We start from the raw sequence: 14,463 nt of genomic DNA on the forward strand, positions 1-14,463 counted from the left end.
AGACGTGACAGTCTGCCACCAGCCGCAGGGGAGAGAGGAGGGGGCCCTGGATGTGGAATGCACACAGGCCTCCTCCTCTCTTAATACGCCCCTGACTAGACGATATGTCGCCTGATCCCGCAGATCGGGATGATATATCGGGCACATCGTCTGGTGTGTACCGACTATTTGTGCTCCCAAGGGTCATTCCTTGGGGTCGTTCCATTGGCCTGCATGCACAGCCGATGGAGCGACCTAGCAAGGTCAATGGTGCTGGTGAACAATATTTTGGGCGGTCACTTACCAGACCGTGCAGTGTGTACCACCAGCCCGATATTAACGGCACCATTGGGCATCACATTGGTGGGTCGCTAAGTGTGTACCCACAACGTAATCAGATACTTTACCACTAGGGGAGCTGTGGCAGAGATGATCTGAGTCATAGTAAAACATCTCTTTCACGTAGACAGTATAGCGTGATTGGCAGTGAAAGAGTTAAACTACAGATATCTGAAATGTATAATACCATTTTTTTTTCTTTTGCTAAATTATATTTAGACCCCTGTCTTTCCCTACAATGATCCAGCATTTGCCTGGTCATTAAATTAGCAGATATTCTGCTTACAGCTGTAAATAATATACTGTATACTGTAATCACATCTTTGTGTAGAATATTATCACCAAACATGAATGATTATTTTCTGACGATCATGGTTTTTCATAACTTTACGGAGAACGTGTTTCCCACACTTGTATATTATAGCACTGATAATAACAACTATGTTGCAAATGAAATAACCTAGAAACTAGATAGGATAGCTAAATACAACGGGACATTGTAGATTCTCAGAGAATATTAACAACAAAATTGTATCATGTCCAGGGATCCTGTAATGGAATTCTACAGAACATGCTTCTGTAATTGATGCGGAAAATTAAAGCATTTCTGCAACATTTCTCATTCTGTTCTATTTCATTTTACCTTTGTGCTTCCAAATCAAGTGGCTGACAAAAAAAATTACTTTCAAGGCAGGAATTATCCAATATTTACACTCATTTGTCACCATAATAGGAAAAAAAGGTAAATATCTAAACCACTCTAAAGTACAAGACTGACAAAAAGACTATGGTCTCATGCGGAATTTGAGGGCATTTGCGTCCAAAGCCACAGCCACACATACACCCAATTAAAAAAAAATAAACATTTTATATAATGAGGCACGCATTCGCTATTAGGTTTGAATAAGATAAAAAAAATCTCTTCAGCATAACAGAGCTTTTTTTGGGTATGAAAAAATATCTTGCTTAAATAAAATCACATCATCCTGTGCACCTGTAATGATGAAAGCACCTATCAGCTTCAGCGGTGAATCCACAATCAGCCAATCAGAAGCTGCAAGCTAGTGCTGGTGAAGACCATTATCGATGTGTAATTGCACCAGCTCTCAGGCACCTGTAATTTGTACAACTATGACAGGCATAAGAACATCTGTGCAGCGGTGTCACTGACCTTCATGACACCCGGGGCGGCTGGCAGGCATCCTCTCCTGCGCCTCCGCCACGCGTACAAGGAGGCATGACCACGTGGCATGAAGCCACACCAATCTTGGTGTGGCTTGATCACATGTCACACCCCCGTTCTCAGCACACTGTGCTCTTACCCAGTGCTCCAGCAGCTGCTGGGAGCAGCCCCCAGTCTCTACCCTGGCTCCCCTTGAAGTGTGGCTACTCTGTGACAACATCAGAGGGGGTGACACCAAAATAGTAAAGCAGCTCTGCTATTTTTGTGTAACCCCTCGGATGGTGTCACCTGGTGCAGTCCACACTCCCCTAGTGACACCAGTGCATCTATGTGTGGGTGTACTTCTGTTCCCAATAGCATATGCATGTGGACTTTTTTGGGGGCAAGCGCAGAACCAATTTCCATGTGTTATGCTACACAAACTAACTTACTACAGGTCAAGCAAACATGTTCAGAAAGGTGACATTATGGTGAAAATGAGTTTCCAGGAGACTCTGTTTCTCCAGATACATCTGTATGAGTGATGAAACATAAAAGTGAATTCATATTTATTCATCTTACATCTGTGTTTTCCACAAATAATTAGATTTTATATAGTATTCTGATATGTTTTATGTGAACGGATGACAGCACATCAATAAAAAGTTCAAGCACCTGAAATAAATTGTATATTTATGCTGAACACTTGTGTAGAACATCAAAATATTTCAGTGGTTATCATATTTACTGAATCACCAGACGTAATTGCAGATTAAATACATGATCTAGCCGGCCAGAAAAAGTGCTGTAAATATTTAGAATCAGATGGCAATAAAGACACTGGGCCTGATTAATTAAGGATCGCTATTGCGATCGCAGCTCCGTAATCGCCATGCAATCGCATTCAAATGGACAGACGCGGTTGCTTTTCTCCAACCACTCCCCCGTCTCCACCCCCAAACGCTCACTGCCTGTCAATCACGCTGGGATGGCTCTCCGTGGTCTGTGTGATTGCAGTGCAATTGCAGTGGTGCCTTCGTGCACGTGCACCGGATGCATGTGCAGCATGCAACAATCGGCCAACTGCGGGCGCTGTTGCAGTTGCAATCCTTAATGAATCAGGCCCACTAACAATAGTGCACTCAAGCCAACTAGTATTCATTACATGCATTTTACTAATGTTTTTAGGGTCACCATACTCATTGCCACTTTTACTTTACGTATTTGCTAGCATTCTATTTGCGTATTTACGTATTTGCTAGCATTCTATTTGCGTATTTACGTATTTGCTAGCATTCTATTTGCATTGTGATTTTCCTTTTTTCCCAATGTTTTTAAGCAAAAACAAAAAAGACAGAGATTATGGCAGTGTCATAACATATAAATCTAAGTTCAAATGAGGCTACACTCCACATTCGCATCAATCTCTTTTCTGTAAATTCACCTGCACTTCATGGAATAATTTCTACACTCAACAGACGTTAATCACAAGAGTGTTTACATTTGTGTATGTTTTTGTATGATGTTAGTGATTCAAATGAACCTTTGTGTCATTATTACTGTATATAGTGTCCATGATTTTCAATAAACAAATAAGTTTTAGCTAGGTATATTGGCATAAAAGTTATTTAGCTAGCTACATTGACTTAGAAGTTATGCAGCTATAGTAGCTACTGTGATAGGATCACTGGTAAAGTGGTCTGTGACAGGGACATTTATCCCAGATTCCTGTCCTATGTGTTTAAAATCCCCAGGAGAAAGTCTGCAGTGTAGCAGGCTTGAGTCTCGGCTTTTTGAAAAGCCGGTTTGGGACCTGGGGGTTGTGGGTGAGAGGAGAGGGAGGTCTCCACCCACGGCCACTCCAGGTTATGGTTCTCGCAGCCTGGTAACAGGCTTGTTAGGGTTTCCACCTGAGAGTGGCCAATATAAGCCTAGTGTGTTGAGGGCTGAGTGTCTCACCTGGGAGAGCATGCAGGGAGTTTGCTCAGAGACACTTGGAAACCTAACTGTGAGTGCTGTGCTGTGCTTTTGTTGCTGGCGAGGGCACTAGGCCCTGCCAGGTTCTGGTAGTGAGGGAACTACCTGTGAAGTTAGTGCCCCGACAGGGCTAGGATTTATATCTATGTTTTCTTTATATTTGTGACATTGTACAATAAAGACTGGCGCCGACCAGCTTGTACTTGCATCCAGACTGGTGTGCTGCTTCCCTGCTGCTGTGTGTGTGTGTAAGGAAGGAGTCCTCTACCCAAGAGAGGGACCCCCTAACCTAACTGTGTCACAATATGGTGGAGAATGCGGGCAACCACACACACTGAAGTTGCAGCAAGAGGAAAACTTTCCATTTAAAAATTAAAGGGACAGACACCCAATTTGTAAGTGTGGAAATAACGCTGTGTCCTTGGAGTCCCATAGAGGAGGCAAGGTTCAGCTTCCAACCTACACCCCAGGACAAAATGGAGGACATTATTAAGGCCTTGCTCCAAGCTACAGCAGCTCAGCAGGAGACAAACAAACTTCAGCAGGAATCTACCAGAGCTCAGCAGGAATCCACCAGGGTGCAACTGTTAGCCTTGGAGACAGCCCAGAGGCAACAACAGGTCGCCATCGAGGAAACCTGCCAGGCCATAAAAGAGGTGGTACAGCACCTGCTCGCCCGGCCCAGAGATGTTGCTACTGGTCCTCCCACCCCCACTCACTCCGTACGAGCCAGTCACTTCCTCCAAAAGATGACTTCGGGCGATGATGTGAAGGCCTATCTCACCGCGTTTGAAAGAACGTCCGAAAGGGAGAGTTGGCCCAAGGAGCAGTGGGCAAGTCTGGTGGCACCTTTTTTGTCTGGGGAGCCACAAAAGGCCTATTTCGACTTATGTCTGGCTGATGCCAAGGACTATAAAAAACTAAAACAGGAGATCCTAACTCGCTTGGGAGTCACCACCTTTGTTCGTGCCCAACGGGTCCACCGCTGGGAGTTCCATAGGGACAAGCCTCCAAGTTCACAGATGCATGACCTCGTCCATCTGTCCTCAAAATGGCTACAGCCCGAGACGCTGACGGGACCACAGATCGTGGAAAGGGTCGTGATGGACCGGTAACTGCGATCATTACCTGTGACTCTGCGCAAGTGGGTGAGCCATGCAGACCCTAAGTCCGCGGACCAGTTGGTCGAGCTGGTGGAGAGGTACGTGGCGGCTGAGGAGCTGATGAGTATGCCCCACCGAGCCCCGATGGCGCACCGGCGAACTCCCACAGACACTGGTAAGACTGTTCCAGGGGAGAAGGGCGCTGGGCGGTGGAATATACCTAAGACTGAGGGTGTAGAACCTGGAGACAGGCCTGCCAGGCCAGGAAGGTTCTTGCTCCGTAAACGACTAGACATTAATATGACTCAGTGTTTCCGATGTGGTGGCTTCGGCCATATTTCCGCTAATTGTTCACTTACAACTGAACCTATGCAATGTGATACTGCTCATGTCTACCGCAGGGGGTCTTTCTTTGCACAGACAGCCTGTACGGCTGACCGGCAGGCTGAGACTGATAAGCACATGTGTGTACTCACTGTAGATGGCAACCGAGTAGAGGCACTGTTAGACTCTGGTAGCTTGGTGACACTTATAAAAGCTGAGCTGGTGAACCCCTTGAGGCATACAGGGAAAACTGTTGGTGTGACCTGCATACATGGGGATACTCGATATTATGTTACGGCCGAGGTGAACATCGAGACACCATGTGGCTCTGCTATAGTTTCTGTGGGTTTGGTGCATGGTCTGGTGTACGATGCAATATTGGGGAGAGACTTTGCTCACTTCTGGAAGTTGTGGGAAAGCCGTTTTGTTCCAGAAGTGAACAACCCCGATCCATTTGAGAAGGTTGTCGATGTAGTGGAGGAGGGAGTTTCTTCTGAGTCAGAGTTATTCCCTTTTTCTACTATGGTTGGCGAACTAGAGAATGCGGAACGTGACGGTGGCCCACCAACTGATGTGCCTCCCATTGAGGTGGGAAGTGTTGTTGGGCCAGGTGATCGTCTGCCTGATTTAGAGGTCAGAAGAGAGGTCTTTGCCGTGGAGCAGTTGAATTACCCTACTTTGGTAAAAGCCAGGGAGAATGTAAAAGTAGTTGATGGTAAACCGTAGACCCTGATAGTCCTTTGTCCTATCCCCACATGGCAATGTGTCAGGATTTGTTATATCAGGTGACTAAGAAGGGGGAAGATATTGTGGAACAACTAATAGTTCCCAAAGCCTACAGAAGAACAGTGTTGGATCTGGCCCATGGTCATATAACGGCAGGCCATCTAGGGGTAGAGAAAACCACTGAGCGAATAATGCAGAGGTTTTTCTGGCCCGGGCTTCATAATGAGGTGTCTGACTTTTGCGCATCCTGCCCTGAGTGTCAGTATCATGCTCCCAGGCCACATTTTAAGGGTCCACTAGTTCCATTGCCTATCATAGAGGTGCCGTTTGAAAGAATAGCGATGGATTTGGTGGGACCCTTAATGAAGTCTGCAAGGGGACACCAGTATATTCTGGTCATAATGGATTACGCTACCAGGTACCCGGAAGCGATCCCGTTGCGCAATACGTCAACCAAGACCATTGCCAGAGAGCTAGTTCATGTCTTTAGCAGGCTGGGTATACCCAAGGAGATACTAACTGACCAGGGTACACCATTTGTGTCAAAAGTCATGAAAGAGTTATGCCGCCTGTTCAAAATTGAACAGTTAAGAACTTCGGTTTATCACCCCCAAACCGATGGGCTGGTCGAGAGGTTTAACAAGACGTTAAAACACATGCTTAGGAAAGTGGTCGACAAGGATGGTAGGGATTGGGATTACTTATTGCCGTATTTATTGTTGGCCATAAGAGAGGTTCCCCAGTCCTCCACCGGGTTTTCACCCTTCGACTTGTTGTATGGGAGACACCCAAGGGGGTTACTAGACATTGCCAAAGAGACATGGGAGGGGCAGTCTAGTCCTTAGAAAACGGTGATTGAGTATGTTTCTCAAATGTAGGAGAGAATTGCTGCGGTAGTGCCGATAGTGAGAGAGCACCTGGAACAGGCTCAACAGGCACAGCAGAGGGTATACAACCGCAATGCCCGGTTACGCAGCTTTGCTCCTGGGGACAGAGTGTTAGTGTTGGTTCCCACTGTGGAAAATAAACTTTTGGCTAAATGGCAAGGGCCATTTGAAATCTTAGAAAGAGTGGGACAGGTCAATTACAAAGTTTACCAGCCGGGGAAAAGAAAGCCGGAACAGATATACCATATAAATCTATTAAAGCCCTGGAAAGATAGAACGGTACTGTCGGCCGTCCGAGCCCCTCGAGTAAATCCAGGGCCCTTAGTTCCCGAAGTGACAGTGGCAAAAACCCTGTCGGCAATTCAACAACAAGAGGTCAAGGAGTTTCTGATCAGAAATAGGGTGCTGTTCTCTGACGTACCTGGGAAAACTTCGGTCATTAAACATGACATAATCACTGACCCAGGGGTTAAAGTTAATCTAAAGCCCTATAGGTTACCAGAAGCACAAAGAGAATCGGTGTCGAAAGAAATTAAAAATATGCTAGAGTTAGGGGTTATTGAAGAATCACATAGTGAATGGTCAAGTCCCATTGTGTTGATTCCAAAGCCCGACGGGAGTGTGCGTTTCTGCAATGACTTCCGAAAGTTGAACAGTGTTTCAAAATTCAATGCCTACCCGATGCCAAGAGTGGATGAACTGATTGAGAGACTAGGGACGGCAAGGTATTTAACCACTCTTGACCTAACCAAAGGGTATTGGCAAGTACCGTTAACCGAGAGCGCCAAACAAAAGACAGCTTTTTCAGCGCCAGAGGGCTTGTTTCAGTACAAGATGTTGCCCTTCGGGCTACATGGGCACCTGCTACCTTCCAAAGAATGAAGGACATGATTCTAAGGCCCCATAGACGGTATGCGGCTGCTTATCTGGATGACGTGGTCATTCATAGTCCTGATTGGCAGTCTCACTTACCCAGGGTACAAGCAGTGTTGGACTCCATCTATAAGGCAGGTTTGACAGCCAACCCAAAAAAGTGTTGTCTAGGCATGGAGGAAGTAAAATATCTGGGATACACCATTGGCAGAGGCCTGATAAAGCCTCAGCTCAATAAAGTTGATGCCATACAAAACTGGCCACGGCTTCTGAATAAGAAGCAGGTGAGAGCCTTCTTGGGAATTACGGGGTACTACAGGAGGTTTATACCCAACTTTGCCACCATGGCAGTCCCACTGACTGACCTGACCAAAGGCAAACAAAAAGTCATGGTAGAATGGAGTCCTGAGGCAGAGAAAGCTTTTCAGGAGTTGAAAGTAGCGTTGTGTTCCCAACCAGTCCTGATGACTCCTAATTTTGAAAGGGAATTCATAGTACAAACTGATGCATTAGAAGTAGGTATAGGAGCGGTCCTGTCCCAGAACAAGGAGGGTGAGGAACACCCTATTTTCTATCTAAGTAGAAAGTTGAATGTACATGAGAGAAACTATGCCACAGTGGAGAAGGAGGCGTTGGCCATAAAGTGGGCGTTAGAGGCTCTCAGGTACTACTTGGTCGGAAGAAAGTTCAAATTGATCACTGACCATGCCCCTTTGAAGTGGATGTCCGAAAATAAGGACAGTAATGCGAGAATTACGAGATGGTTCTTCGCGTTACAAACTTTTAAATTTTCAGTGGAACACAGGCCAGGGGGCCTGTTGTCTAAAGCAGACGCGTTGTCACGCGTTCATTGTTTGGGGGCTTCAGTTGTACCGCCCCATAGGTCGAAACAAAGGGTGGGGATATGTGATAGGATCACTGGTAAAGTGGTCTGTGACAGGGACATTTATCCCAGATTCCTGTCCTATGTGTTTAAAATCCCCAGGAGAAAGTCTGCAGTGTAGCAGGCTTGAGTCTCGGCTTTTTGAAAAGCCGGTTTGGGACCTGGGGGTTGTGGGTGAGAGGAGAGGGAGGGCTCCACCCACGGCCACTCCAGGTTTTGGTTCTCGCAGCCTGGTAACAGGCTTGTTAGGGTTTCCACCTGAGAGTGGCCAATATAAGCCTAGTGTGTTTAGGGCTGAGTGTCTCACCTGGGAGAGCAGGCAGGGAGTTTGCTCAGAGACACTTGGAAACCTAACTGTGAGTGTTGTGCTGTGCTTTTGTTGCTGGCGAGGGCACTAGGCCCTGCCAGGTTCTGGTAGTGAGGGAACTACCTGTGAAGTTAGTGCCCCGACAGGGCTAGGATTTATATTTATGTTTTCTTTATATTTCTGACATTGTACAATAAAGACTGGCGCCGACCAGGTTGTACTTGCATCCAGACTGGTGTGCTGCTTCCCTGCTGCTGTGTGTGTGTGTAAGGAAGGAGTCCTCTACCCAGGAGAGGGACCCCCTAACCTAACTGTGTCACACTACATTGACACATCATTTAGTTAGCTAGCTACATTGACATAAAAGTTATTTAGCTATTTACATTGGCATAGAAGTTATTTAGCTAGCTACATTGGCATAGAAGTCAGCTAGCTACATTGGCATAGATGTTATTTAGCTAACTACATTGGCATAGAAGTTATTTAGCTATCTACATTGGCATATACGTTATTTAGCTAGCTACATTGGTATAGAAGTCATGCTACATTGGCATAGAAGTCAGCTAGCTACATTGGCATAGATGTTATATAGCTAACTACATTGGCATAGATGTTATTTAGCTATCTACATTGCCATAAAAGTTATTTACTTAGCTACATTAGCATATAAGTTATTTAGCTAGCTACACTGGTATAGAAGTCATGCTACATTGGCATAGAAATCAGCTAGCTACATTGGCATAGATGTTATTTAGCTAACTACAGTACATTGGCTTAGAAGTTATTTAGCTAGCTACGTTGCCATAAAAGTTATTTACTTAGCTACATTAGCATATAAGTTATTTAGCTAGCTACATTGGCATACAGTAGAAGTTATTTATCTATCTACATTGACATAAAAGTTATTTAGTTATCTACATTGCCAGAGAAGTTACTTAGCTAGCTGCGTTGCCATAACAGTTATTTACTTAGCTACATTGGCATATACAGTCAGGTGCATAAATATTGGGACATTGACAGAATTTTCATATTTTGGCCTCTATTCACCACCACAATGGCTTTGAAATGAAACAAACAAGATGTGCTTTAACTGCAGACTTTCAGATTTAATTTGAGGGTAATTACATCCAAATCAGGTGAACGGTGTAGATATTACAACGGTTTCTATATGTGCCTCCCACTTTTTAAGGGGCCAAAAGTAATGGGACTATCAACTCAAAAGCTATTTCATGGACAGGTGTGGGCTATTCCCTCGTTATTTCATTATCAATTAAGCAGGTAAAAGGTCTGGAGTTGATTCTAGGTGTGACATTTGCATTTGGAATCAGTTGCTGTCGACTCTCAATATGAGATCCAAAGAGCTGTCACTATCAGTGAAGCAAGCCATCATTAGGCTGAAAAATCAAAACAAACCCAACAAACCCATCAGAGAGATAGCAAAAACATTAGGTGTGGCCAAATCAACTGTTTGGCCACACCTAGCAAACAGCTGGAGGTCTCCCCCTGCTTAGAAATAAACCTTTATTTACAACTTAGAATTTGGTACAGGCAATGTCTAAATATTAAAATATGTCAGAAATGGATAATATATATATTAATCCATCACACATACACTGAATTATATAACACACATAGACTTACATGCATACACATACGCGCGCACCTTTGAGTGCGCACGAACCCACACATACGCGCAATGTAAACTAGCGAAACTACACAATATTCTCACACTTACACATACAATACCTTATTAAAAGTTTCCTTCACATTAAACGTGATATTAGAGGTTTTTTTAGTGAATAATTATGTTGTGAAATGTATGTATATGATATTTAAGGTATAGAACTATTAGACATGTCATGTTTGGTACCATTCTAAAACCTTGTTTATTTGCAGATCTTCGGTTCTATCGGCAAGGAGATCGCAGCAGGCGTTTGCAAGATATGAATTATAGGTTAGAATGTATCTCTGTATGTAGTGTTTTTTTATTAGTTCTTCAGAGGGAAACCTACACAAAGAAGCAGTTGGAAAGCTGATCCATAGCTCTGACACCATATGAACTAACCAGTGAACAGAATGACAAGGAGCAAGAACCAATGGAATCATGCCAGCTCATCTCTATTGTTGTATATGTGATCTGTGTGGTATATAGGCTAGGGCTCTGTGAACTGTAAGGGAGTCATTTTCCCTTACTAGATGACTGCAGGCTTCAGGATTGATGGCTGAGTACTGGATGCCAGAGCGCTAGCATATGTATCGGTTTGTACCTTTGTATTTACTTTCTTTTTTCTCTAATTGTGTTAGATCTAAGCGTGTAACTTTCTTTTTATTGCAATATAACTTTTTATGCATTGGAACCATAATAATTGTCTGGACAGCAATTATTTCTCTCTAGCAATTTAAGAGTATTCATAGATGGGGCTCGCAGTTGATATCACGCCACCGTGATTCGCACGATAGCGAACGGACCTCGATTCCACACCAAAGGGTGGAAGGTGCCATAAGCAGGCAAGAACGCACTGTGTTCGAAACCCTGCTACCATTCAGTGGTGTGGAATCCATGTCCTTTATTGTGTGATCTTAAGGGGCGCTGATTAGGAACTTGGGGACAAGAGAGAAAGGTTTGTTTCTTTTATTGTCTGTCCGTGTTTTGCATGTTAGTCGCATTATTGTGTATGCGACTAGTCGCAAAATGGCGTAATTTTTATTTCCGTGCTTTTGTGTATCAGTCGCATTATTTTGTATGTGACTAGGTGCACAATAGCGTATACGTGTTTCCGGTATTGCTGCCAAGTGTTCAAGCAAATTGTTTAAGATTGCATTGTTGTATTGATAGCGTGTTTTCTTAATCATACTGCCATATCTGATAAAAAGTTTAATTTCTTTTCTGTACAGAAAAGGTGCATGATAGACGTATATTTGTGGTGAGAATAGGGGTACTGTGTGTTCCCTATTTACTAGGGGCACTGTGTGTTCCCTAGACCTAGGAGTACTGTGTGTTTCCCTGGGTACACAAAGCAGGTGTATTGCAGAAAGGAGTACTGTGTGTTTCCTACTGATAGACTTACTGTGTGTTCCCTAGAGGTGAAATCGGCTCTCAGTGTGATCGCAGAGTCCATTGATGAGTTAGGTTCTTTGGGCATTGCGAATGAACCACACGGTTGGGGCACACCGTAATTGTGAACTGAGTTGTGGTGGAGGAAATCACTGCTAGCAGTGGAGAGTACTCGAAGAGGGATTCGTTTTTTTTTTGTTTGTACGGGGTACTGTGTGTTCCCGTTGGTGTGGGGTACTTTGTGTTCCCACTGGTTAGGGGTACTGTGTGTTCCCTATCCAGAAGGTAGGATATTATATAGGCAGCATTCTGCTGTTTGTTGTGTAGGTTGACTGTAATGATTAGCGAGTTGGTTGTACACAGCGGGTGAAGGTGAGTGGACGCAGCTTGCAAATTCGTCCACCGGTCCACATACTAGTGAAAAGTGCTTAGCGTTTTCCCAGATGGGTGCCAGGCTAAACTAGGTATGGTGGACAATGTGCTGCTTTTGGAAGGGCCGACAGGATCAGCACGCATATAATGCATACTAAGTACGGAGCGTATGCAACTACGCACTGTAATGTATGGGTTAGAATGACGAGGAAGTGTGTGAAACGTTTTCCGAAGATTGGCAGTTTTGATGTGGAAATATTGAACAATGTTAGGGATAACATCTGTGTGGTGAAATCTCTGAAGAAAAGAGTAAAATATAATGATTGTTTAAAGTTGTGGCAGCACAAGGGGAACACGTGTTTAAGGTAGTGTGCGATGCAAGATAGCGCAGGCGTACTTCTATCGCCCTATGCGATGGAAGTTGATGGTACAGGCCGATAATTAAATAATAATAAAAATGTAACAAGAAATTTTTTTTTTCTCCCGTGTTAAGGCACTCTAAGGTAATGTCTCTAAGGAAGAAAATGAATCCACGGTAAATTCAGCCATGACTGAAAATTGGTGAGATTAATGTAAAATAAATAAATAAAAGTAACGGTTTATAAAAGAGCAATTATTAAAAAAAAATTTAGGTGGTTATTCATGTTAGGTGGAAGTTTAAGGATATTTTAAGGGTACGCAGTTTTAATCATTGTGCAGTTGTCTGTGGTTACAGTAAATGTTGAGATTGGGAATTCAATTCAGAACAATTGCCATACGCTAATAGGAACAGGATTTTTCTCTTTGAAGTTACTTGGAAGTGTAGACTGTAGATTCTTTTGTTGTTTGCAAGAGGTCCACTTTTGATTAAACCAAAATTGGGATTCTAAGTTACAATAGATAGAATGTTAACTTAGTTCTAAGTTGGCTGTCTCAATAAGAATATCAATCCAGCGATAAATTCCCATAGTACTCATTATAATCTTACGTATGTTCATTTTTTTATGGTTATACAAGATAATAGTTTCCTTCCAAAAAGAGTGTTTTTTAGAGGACTGAAGGCACACGGAAAAACAGGCTCTATTGTTGAAGAAATGGTAATTCCTGGTTATTCAAAAGGTATCTTGTATTAACCCTGTCTGTAGGTGCCTATATCATATCTGTAATAACACACTCCCACTTGGTACAATAGACCTCTTTATACCTTCATGGCTGCATTGCTATGGGGCCTTACCATTCCATTCAAAACAACACAAATCCATGCGCATCCATACACCAATAATTATTTTCTCTGATAGATTTTTCTCCAAAATTTCTCTATAGACTAACAGTCGGGCCGGAAGTGCAGGTGAATAATTTACAGTCCCTTAAAAATGTACATACAGTATTTATCTCCCATACATACACGCATGTACACTTCTCACACATTCATTCACGGTATATAACTACATTTATTCTTTTTAGGTCACCTGGCAGCATATCTGCAGTGAAAATTGGGCATTAAAAGTCACACATGTACAATGTTTGTTTTAAAGTACTGGGGAATTCATAAGTAATGGCAGCCAATGCAGATATGACTAATATATATATATATTTGAAGCAAATGAATGTAGCTGGAAATTAATTTTTTTAGTGATGATAAAATAATTTAGTTTTATATATTAGAATGTGATATATATTTAAGGATTGTTCCAACGTGGGGTGTCCTGAGGATGTCACGGACATTATAATTGCATAGTTTTGGGATGTTTGTTGTCAATAGCCATGGTTTATATGGGAACTGGAGTGCGGCACTAATGTGAATTGTGATTTGTATGGGTTTGCACGCTGTCTTGGAGGATAGGCATCTGTGTGATGTATAGAATTTCTGAGCACACACATGCAATACAGAGGTTGATGGTTTATTTGTGTTAACATGATCTTGGCTACCTGTGTAGAGTTTGTATGTACTGTGAATGAGAATTATTATGTGTGGAGTTTGCATGTACTTCTGATTCAGTTCTGAGTATGATTTTGAAGGGTTGCTGAGGTATGCATGGTACGGTGTTTGAGATGATACGGTTGCTGGATGTGTCTTGTCAGGGAAATGGGGGCGGTTATGGGCCCTGTGGAGGCTGACAGGTTTGGTTTATGGGAGGCTTTGATGGCTGTATACATGTGGTGCAGCAAAGACGACCCGGTGTCTGGGGTCTGTGGTGATGCAGGATAAAAGAGGACTGTGGAGATATACTGTAAGATGCTTAATAATATTTGAGATGTAGCGGTAAAAGCACTTGTTGTTATGTAGGATATTCTGTTGTTTCAGTTCAAACCCTTACTTCCTATAGAGGCATGTCATTCATAGTTTATATACACTCATAATATAGTACAGTTAAGTCAAGGATAGACTGTTGTTAGTAATTGATAATTTGAACCTGATTTAAGTAAAAGGGCAAAAATAACTATAAGATCCTTAAGAATATCTGAAATATCACGGGTCTCATAATTTTTCGACGTG

General features: G+C 43.1%; 1 protein-coding gene across 1 annotated transcript in view; it reads left to right on the top strand.

Moving 5' to 3' along the window:
* Positions 1 to 14,463, top strand: part of XIRP2 (xin actin binding repeat containing 2) — a 304,492-nt gene that overhangs the window by 253,760 nt on the left and 36,269 nt on the right. The window lies entirely within an intron of this gene.

Source organism: Taudactylus pleione, unplaced genomic scaffold (assembly GCF_031769625.1).
Source record: "Taudactylus pleione unplaced genomic scaffold, aTauple2 ptg000156l, whole genome shotgun sequence".
Lineage (NCBI taxonomy): Eukaryota > Metazoa > Chordata > Amphibia > Anura > Myobatrachidae > Taudactylus > Taudactylus pleione.